Raw genomic sequence first — 9,963 nt, 5'->3', positions numbered from 1 at the left:
CTTATCCATCCTTAATCAGAGCCTTTGCTTCTAATCCCTTGATTTGGAAATCATAATTCTTTCGCATTTGATCTTTTGAATTAGTCAGTTGTTTCTATAGTCCAATGCCTTTGCATTGTTTCTTCCTCTCATTGTGTGCCGATGCTCACATCAGCTCCATTATGGACCATCAAATCCTTTGATGTATTATCATCTGACAGTGTCCTTCGTATACCAAAAATCTCGAGAAGTTCTTCCCTGATACATAATGCAATTAGTAAGTCCTATTCTTTGATTTGGCCAACCATGCTCTGCATTCGAGCTTGTGTTATTTAATCCTTAAGTTTGTGTTATATGTTCCTAAGAGGCCCCGATGGGTTGAACCTATGCCTTTCCTAATCATTGTGAACCAGGAAACTACTACGGGTCATATTCTACTGGTGTCATGTCAGATAGAATTTCAACACTACAACTTCGTCGAGGGCGAGAAGTGACTGAAAGGTTACGCATTAGAGAAATGGGAGTCGACCTTGAACTTTGTGTTCATGCCCATGGACACGATGTAGTTCCTATCATGGAATCTTCTTGTAATAATAGCTATTTCCTTGATAAATATCATCTGGTGTCTGTGAATTGATCCTTAGCAACCGTGGTTCCAACCATGATTGTTCTTCTTTGATCCCATTTCTCGGACAAGTCAAAGAACTTGTCTTCTACAGATAAATACGCCTGCCCAACCTCTATTATGATCTATCTTTGAGTATTACCCCTGGTATCTCGAGGATATCATGCCATTGCACTACATCTTATGAACTTTTGATGAAGTACTACCTTTCCTTCTCATTGTCACATCATGGGTTCTGGTATGTTTGTCAACCGAGAACACTGATAAGTGAATCGATTCCGCACTCTGATTCAATAACTCTAAGTAAATTTTTTTGCTTATGACTTTAATAGTCCTTCAAGTCATTCCTAGCCCGATCGGCTATATCATTATCATGCCAACTTTTAACTGTGCTACCTGGCCTTTCTTCCCGGAGCACAAATTTTCGACGATGAGATGAACTTAAGTCGATCTTCCTCGTCATATCGTTTTGCCTTGAACATCAAGCTTGATTCTGAGTTTGTGTTGTATATGTGGTTCCAATAACCCTCTGCTTCACCATTGCTTTTGCTTGATGTCATCGTTGTTCGATTGCTCCTTCGTGAAGCCTCTCGACAAAATTTGTCATGATCATCATAATCAATATTTTGACTCCTCCCAATAGATCAATTAAATTCATGATGAGAAATACCATCCTTGCCCCCCCCCCCCGATGGCTTGTGTTAACATCGACAACATTCTTGCATCCCCTCTAAACACACAACTTGTTCTTGTTTTGTATTGGACCTTGAGTTCCTTGCCATCCAACTTATGCTATGTTCTACCTTGGAGTATTACCATCTGTTATGTCGAGAATGTCATGGGAATTTCACCACCTCCTGAGAACTCTTGATAAAGTGATACTTCACACCGTATCCCTTCATTTCTTGGTCACCGTATTGTTTCAAAACAGAATACCGACAATTAAACTATGATGTGTGAATTCAAATTTCTAGCAACCCTATTGATTGAAGTTAATGGTCAACCGTTTGTTCTTAGACTATTGGTTATTGATGCACCATTCTAACTTTGATCATGCTACCTAAGCCCATATTTCGGGTGCATCTTTCAACCAATTTTTAATTGTGTATGTTTCCCTTGAGCATACACCATTATATCATTTGATCTGACTAATGTTATATCCTTGTTCACATAATTGTGGAAATACATATTTTTGGAAATCTCAATGAATTGTCGCTGAGTCAATCAGCCACCTCCACACCTCTCCTTGACTTAATGATGAACTCTTGTTTTGGAACTCGCTTCCATAGTTCAATTCCCAAGAATCTTACAATGTAATCTCGACAAATTGTGTTGCACCCCTTCCTTCTCAGGCATTATGAGTCTGAGGTATCCTGACACCAATTAGATCTGAATCTCAGTCAGATATGATGGTTGGGACATATTCCCAAGAGTCATAACATTGCTCTTTAACTCGATAAGGTGATGTCATGCCTAGCACACCTAGCCGGAAGACCTATTGTTATAGTTCTTCCTTTTTAGCAAGGTTGGCGATTCTTCAATGAGGAGATTGTAAGACTTATTCTATAAGTTGTTCCTGATGGATCCTCTGTGTATCCAAAGTTTGATCTCTACCCAGTGACCATGTCAATCCTATCTCGAAGCATGTCTGTGGTACTCCATTCATCAACAAGAATATTTGAAGCGCAATGCAACATTTTCTTTATCAAATATCCAAACACCGTTGTATGGGTAATGTCATGAAATTTCTGTCCCCTCACCTAAAGGGTTTTCTACTTTATATCCTGTCATGGATATTTCTTCTTTGCTTGTCCCTGAGAAGGATATACCCCGAAATATGTGTTTAAACACATTTTTCTTTCAATTGTTTTGTTTAATTTGATAATCACATTTTCCTTTCCATTGTGTTGTTTAACCTTTCTTGTGGACTATATGATCTAGCAGAGATAATTCCCTACTTAGGTAAACACCTCCGTGTACAACTCTAGCCCTATTATTATTATTGATGACTTTCCGGTAATCACCGATGGATGAGAACTTTGCCTATTGGTCCGCCTCGTTCAACGAGCAGGAAAATGGTTCTCTTCGTCCCTTGCCCTTGCTTTGGATGTTGTTGCCGACATAACTGACAGGCTTCCCTCTGTCATGCCTTGCTATCATGACCGCAAGATGTCAGCCCCCTTTCTACTTTAAACCACATGGTGGGACCATAACCCACAGTCCACATGATCAAAACCTGACTCTCCTGTACCCCCTGTTCCCAAGGTTGTTCCTCACGCATGGCCTCATATGTAATTCACGAGCCACCTTCCGAGAGATCATCAGTTCTAGTTTTAGATACAATACTTATTCTCATTGCTTTGAGCCCCTATCATGCCCTGTTCCATGCATCGAACGATTGCCTGCCCGCTCAAAACTTCTCATGGTACCTTCTTACTTTGCTCTCGATATCTTCTTAAGTTTCAATTCGAGAGTTACTTTCCGCCACCTTCCCTGATGTTGTCTACCAGATAGTCAACTTGTAGAGGTTCGTTCTTCTGGAATACCCCCCATCCTTTTTCTTTCGTAATTATGATGGAGTTCTTGAAGAAGGGCCCCGACTTCATCATGATGAACTGCATAAGAGACATAAAGACATCAATGCCATGGGTCAAACACTTCATTACACGCAACCAGGTCCAGGAAGACTCGTTAGAATTTCGTAAGCAGAACACCCCCCTCTTACTCCCCCTCTTAAATCTCGGGATGAGATTTATTGTAGTAGAGGAGATTTGTAACACCCCGAGAATCATACAGTAAATCAACACTAATGATGCCAAGTCATCATCATTATGCCCTCAGAAAAACAATTAAGAAATATTTCAACCCCAAATTCAAATTTAAAATAAAGTCAAATATATTACTTCTTCCAACGGTAAAACAAAAGTGTTCATATTATTGCAAATTTCCCAAAGCTATTAAAAAAATAAAACCAACATCGTTCGAAACTCCAAGATGCCCCTAGCTATTTTTGAATGAGGCAGCAACACTCAGTCGTCACATTTAAATTCAAACCAGAATTCAAATGAATTCAAATGAGGTTCAAACTTTTTATGACAGTGCTAGTTAATAATATTTATTGAGGCATGTTTCTCAATTACCAAAAAGTTTAATAGCAAATCAAATGCAAAACAATGGTTATAATTGAAAATAGAAAATAAAAATGAAAAAAGGGAAAGAAAGTAAAAGGGGCCCACACTGTGCACTTGGGCCTCTAGTGCACAGTGAGGCCCAGCCCACTGCGGTCACCCACAACCTCCTGTTCCCCCTTGCTCATTGTCCTCTACGTGCACGTGCCTGAGGCTAGTGGCCGTCTCCACCGCACCCACTTGCCCCTCGCGTCGCTACAGTACCGCCGAGGCGGATAAGGCCGTCCCCGCACCCCCTCGACAAACCCTATCCATTCCCCTCCTCCTCGCTCGCTCTCTTCCCTCCTTTGCCACCCGAACGCCATCGCCGTGTCGTCGCCGTGCTCGTCGCCACAAGCTTCCCCGACACTCAGGAGGAAGTCGAGGAGCACCGCCATCCTCTTCTGCACCGTCTGCAAGCGCTAGGTCGAGCCGGAGCGCCTCACGACGTCCCATCGGCCTTCTTCCCCAACCACGGTCGTCGTCGTCCACCTTGTCGATCCGCTGCTCCCGGCTATCCCCGACCTCCTCGAGCTCTCCTACGGCCTCAACGTGAGCTCCTCTGCAGATTCCCCACCTTTCCCCTTTGATTTGTCGCCATTTGCCGTCGTCCTCGAGCTCGGTCGTCCTCGTCCATGGCACGCTTTGCCTGCTCTTGCCGGTGGCCGCTCCCTGGCTGCGCCCCGCGCGCACCCCACGTTGCTGCTCCCATGCGCCTGTCACGCCCAACCACGCCCCCGCTGCTCATCAGGGTCGCGCCCCTGGCCTCGCCGTCCTGTTGCGCACGCCTCTCACGGCTCGCGCTCGCCGCCGCTTCACGCTGCACACTACTCTGCGGCTGTCGCGCCGGCGCCGGCCGCTGCCGACCATGCCCAGCCCCGTGCCGGTGTCGTCCGCTACCGGCCGCTCCCTACCCCGCCGGCTTCTGGCAATGGCCGCCGACGCCTGGGGCGTTCGTGCGTGCCTGGCCGTGGCCAGTCCAGTTGGCCCACTGCTATGCGGGGCCCGACCCCCATTTAGACTAGATTAGGTAATTAAGTAGGATTAGTTTTAGGAATTAGTTTAATGTTTTGGTTAGTATGGTCTATGAGAGTGGGCCTACTACTAATTAAACTAGTTTATTTAACATGTTAAAAACATGTGTCACTAGCAGATGGTCCCCACCTACCAGTTTGACAGGTCAACATCAACCCCCATGGCCCACCTGTATGCCTCTCTGGCCGTGCACACAATGGGTACACATAGCTTTTACATTTAAATTTCGAATTATTAATAATTTAGGAAATTCTAGAAATTGTTTAATTTAAACCAATAATGAGGCTCGACAACTCACTCCCAGGAAGCTCCCTCGATTTGCATCTTCGTTGGCCGCTGGATCTTGGTCCAAACTCATTTTGGACGTTGGATCGGGACTCAGGTGTGTGCTATTACTTTTGGCCGCACAGTTCTTTTTCCGCGTCCATGACTGGTGGGCTCGTCCGAGCTTTCTATTGGCTGGGTGAACTCTCCAAGCGGGTGCGAACGAGCGTATCCACGCGCGTCGCGCGTCTTCCTCTGCCCCCAAACCCTACAGCCCACCCCACCCCAATCCCTCCAGCCGCCGCTACCCCACCCATGTTTCTCCTCCACCCCTCTCCCTCCCTCCTCGTCCGCGCGCGCACATCACACAGCTCTCGCGTGCTCGCCTCCCGGACCAGCTACCGCCGCGCCGCTGGGGCTCGTCCGCCGCGGGTTTCCACGGGGAAGGAGCAGCGACGGGAGTAGGCCCCAGGCGGCGCACACTTCATGGGAAGGCAAGGAACTAGGGGGTGATGGGGTCGGATCTAGTGGTGCTAGGTCGGAGCTCAATCCCTCGCCTCCCGAACCAGCCGTCGACGCACCGCTGGGGCTTGGGTTTCCATGGGGAATCACTACAACAACAGCACTCCTCCCTCCTTCATCCTCATCATCAGAGCCGCCGCACCTCTCCTTCCTCCTCGCTCGCACCCCTGCCGCGGCGCGCATCCCTCCCCTTTCGATCTAATTTCATTCTTGTTTCACATGTTGGTTTGGTTGGCAAGATACGTTGCGGCACCGACTGCAGTAGCCATGGTTGGTGTTGGTGATGTCTGTAGGTATTTTCATCCTCGCCAGTCACACATTTCCTAGGTTTGGTCAATGTCTCTGGAGCTAATGTATTATCCTCTAATTTCTCCTATATTTCCCTTCCTGATTTTGTTTGATGATTTGCCAGGTTATGGGATTGGATCTCCCTTTTCTAAGATTCTTAGCTGATAAGTATATTGTGCGGAAAAGTCTCTACAGAATGATGTTGTGCACATCCAAATCCAAGCAATGTAAGTGACCTAGCATTTCACTGGTGGTATGGTACATCTCATACAATTTCTGAATTCCAATACCGTTCCTGTGTAGCTGGATACTCCATGGGGCAAAGTTGAAGCTTTGTATCACTTCTCTCCATGTTTATTAATGTTTCTTCATGTTTGGCAGTGATATGGGTTTCCATGTACTTGATATATGCATTCCTTATCTTTATGTGTTCCATCTATGTATATATGTTTCTGCCCATAAATGTGTTTATGAGCCGACTCCAGTTTTTACCGCTTTTCTATGGCAATTTGGAAAGGACCCTTCCATGGTGCTCAGCCACAGTCCGATTTCGAGGGAGAATAGGAGACCCCGACGAAAACGAGCGTCCTAGCGGCGAACCCAAGGATGCTAGTGATTATGGCAGGTCCATGCTCCAGTTCTTCTATTGGGTGAGCTTCTTCACTCTTCTTGTCAAGGAGATGTTCATGTCTAGCTAGGTTCCTACAAAGAGGGTTCTTTTTGTTTCTTCAGTTGACCAGATGCTCGGATCTAGCTAGTCTTTCATATAGAAATTTTGTCCTCTTTTTAAGTTGTTGGGTACCTTAGCTTAGTTTTTGCAAAGTTGATTTTTGTTTGTTACTGCTGAGGAGATGCTCTCGGATCTAGCTATATTCCTAGAAGTTTTTTTGTTGGCTTTCTTGTTTTGTTTGGTACCTAGATCTTTCCTCGTCGAGAAGGGGAATTACTTATACAGACCATTGACTGGTGTGCAGGGAGCCCTTCTAATTGGTGATCTATGTGTGTTTTCTTTTCTTTTTTGCTGTAGCAGCCTAGCAGACATGGTTTAACCATAAGCTTCCAGTTACTCTATGTTTTGGGTGTCAAATAAATAGGCCGTTTTAGGCTATGCCTTACATTCTTTTCATACTCTGCAAATTAATATCATCCATTTTAAACCACAGGCTACTCCCCCAATGGTGAAAATCCCCTACAGAATGGTGCTGGATGTCCTTTTAGAATCTTTGGGCCTGCCAGTGGCTGATTATCGAACCAAAGCATGCGAGGGTGGTTTGAAGTTACGAAGAACCCCATTTTCATTCAGATATGCACGCCTTTTTGTCATGCAAAGTCTTTGCATTTAGGTTTATATTATTGATTTGGGTTTAGTTGTTTAGATCAAAACTGTAATCTTGCATGTAGATTGGACAGATTAATTCTCACTTTGAGGACTCCGCTTTGTTCATCAGAATGTTTTTTCAAGTGCATCAAGAACTTTGCTATGATGTTTTTCAAGTGCCTTTCCATGTCTTCTTATTTTGCTAATTCAGAGTCGAGTAGAGATATTATACTCCACCATTTCTTCTGTTGTAAATAATTATCCCTCCTACTTCATTGTCTTAGTTTTTGTATAGATAACACTCACCAATTCCTTTGTTCTGTCAGGTGTTCGCTCAATTCATGTGCTTGGGATTTGTTTTGATTGATGGACCTCAAACCTGGTGCAATAATGCATGAACTTGCCAAAAGGTACACAATGACTTGGTTACTACATCTAAATCAATAAAAGAGCTTCTGATTAGCCTATGAGAGCTTGCTAAGTACTTAAGAAATCACATTGTATGGTTTATTGGCCTAATAAGTTCTATTTGAGCGTAAAACTAATAAGCATGTCCAAGGATGCATATTTTTTATCAGTTATGATAAGAGTGTAAACAACATTGATGCTTGGTATAGAACGATTAACAAAACACTAAGTTGATGATCAGTATTTTGGCGTTACTTATTGTTTATCTTGGCCTCCATTGTTTATCTTGATTTACAATGCTGAAGGTGGCTGAAATGCACTCTAATTGGTGTTATGTTCTGAAATTATGGTTCTACCACATTAAAGATTGATCTATAATAATTTTATATGAAAATAAAGTCCTTTGCTATGCAAATAACAGGTTCAAATCGGTAACTCGTGCCAAGGATTGAGTCATGGCTTTTGTATGCGTCCCTATCACTATCACTCATGCTTTTGTTTTCGGTACAGATTTGTAAATGGTAGGCATTCTTATGCGTAGATCGCTTCACTCTTCTTCCTTCCATGACATGCAAGGTTATCATTAATCTAGGTTAATGCAATTGTTGTGATCAGGCAGAGCATCAACATTTGAGATGCAAATATAGAAGTCCTAGAAAACCCATGCATATAATTTGATGGCAAAGAGACCAGAGAACACATGAATGATGTTATCTTGATGATAGTGACTTAAACTACTAACCTAGCGTATTTCAAATGCAATACCTGCCAGTCTGGAGCTACCAAAAAAGTTCTATGTAGTTATACACCTCATGGCTTCAACAATTTTACTTGCAAATGCACTAACCATTAATTAATAATGACAATATGGATGCTCTTATCTTAGAATATGCTCTAAAACCTGAACAATATGATAATGAACCTGTCTCATTCTTACCACCAGGACACTCTGTTTATCAGGGTCGTTTCAGTTTTCAAGTGTCATCAGTGGTACATGGATGGATGGTGTCGTCATTGCTCCGCTGCCCCATGTTTTGGTTGTTTTGGTCCACGGCCGAGGCAAGGTTAGATTTGTTCTGATTGCTAGCCAGTTTGTGGGATTTTCCTTTGGAGCCCATCATAAAAAATGTGGTTTTAATACAGTTTGTACCGCAATATCCTGCTGGTTTGTTTCATGCTTGATTGAGTGCTCATGTGCCATCGGTTCATATCCATGTTTGTAAGGCTTTATTGCTCCTTTAACATGACTTTCTTCAGTTAAATGTGGTTCTAATCTGGTTGAGTACCATGATCCCGTTGGTTAGGTGCACTTCTAATTCTGAATTGTGCTTGCTGAGTGCCTTCTTTTTTACTACCTTTCATTGGTGTATATGCAAGCTATAGAGGTTTGTTGAACAATCTGGTTATAGCTTTATTCTCTTATTTTCTTGCTCATTGACACGTTGTTTTAGTTACCAGAAATATAAACAGGCCATGTGAAAATAAGCAAGCTTCTTATTGGGATATATTTTTGTGACACTGTTTTGTAAACAAAAGCTTTTTCCTGCTATGTAAATAACATTTCGTGTCCAAAATCTTACTGAACTCACGGTTTGTTACCTATATTACTGGTTTGCATGCTTTAAGAAGGTGATTATAACTTGTTTGCATTTATATCTCTAGCCATCTGTGATGAATCTTTTTGTTAATTGCTCATGCCTTATTTCAGAAAACCAAAATCTGCACCATGCCGATATGCTTCATGACAAAACCACTTGCTTTCATATGTATTGGACTACTGCATCATCGTCTTCGTCAATGGAGGACGAAATCAGTAGTATCACCAGTCGGCCAGCGAGGAAGGCTGCTTGGATCTGCCGCCGTGCCCACCTGCAACTTCCTAGGGCTGTTCGGCCACTTAGAGAACTTCTGGTGTCCATAAGCAATCTTAGTTGCTCACTATGATAATTAGAATGTATGCAGTTTCCCTCTTTGCGTGTGTGCTTCTGTGTCTTTCCTGCTATATTCTCAGTCTATGGAATAGTCATATTAGGCATGTAGTTTATTTTAATTTCTGTATAAAAGCTTGGTACCAACATACAAATATGATTATTTTTTCACTTTCTCAGTGTGGTAACTATATTTTCAACTAAAAAAATGCTTCCTTAACTGGTCACATATTATACAAATAAGTTTGTTTTCAAACTCAGATCCTTAGCGTGATAAACATATTATTTTTAATATAGCATGATTTAACACACATGCTTTATACTACCAATATCAATATGTCCTTGCAAAATGAAACTATTTTCATCGACAACACGGCTTCAACGGGTCTCTGCGCCATTTGGAAATGGCGCAACGGGTTAACTAGTACT

The 9,963-nt window shown here is 43.0% G+C and overlaps 1 long non-coding RNA gene across 7 annotated transcripts; it reads left to right on the top strand.

Annotated features, from left to right (window-relative positions):
- The first annotated feature begins 5,330 nt into the window (after positions 1–5,330).
- On the top strand, positions 5,331–9,753 carry LOC119276201. Of its 7 annotated transcripts, XR_005136414.1 has the most exons (8): positions 5,331–5,919; positions 6,005–6,107; positions 6,184–6,530; positions 7,044–7,156; positions 7,525–7,608; positions 8,028–8,127; positions 8,550–8,670; positions 9,315–9,753. It is a non-coding gene; the product is annotated as an uncharacterized LOC119276201 (long non-coding RNA). The 7 variants fall into 7 exon arrangements; XR_005136413.1 differs by having other exon boundaries at positions 7,044–7,608; XR_005136410.1 differs by lacking the exon at positions 8,028–8,127 and having other exon boundaries at positions 5,334–5,919.
- Positions 9,754–9,963: the final 210 nt, after the last annotated feature.

Source organism: Triticum dicoccoides, chromosome 3B (assembly GCF_002162155.2).
Source record: "Triticum dicoccoides isolate Atlit2015 ecotype Zavitan chromosome 3B, WEW_v2.0, whole genome shotgun sequence".
Taxonomy (NCBI): Eukaryota; Viridiplantae; Streptophyta; class Magnoliopsida; order Poales; family Poaceae; genus Triticum; species Triticum dicoccoides.
This window is presented reverse-complemented; position numbering and strand designations above follow the sequence as displayed.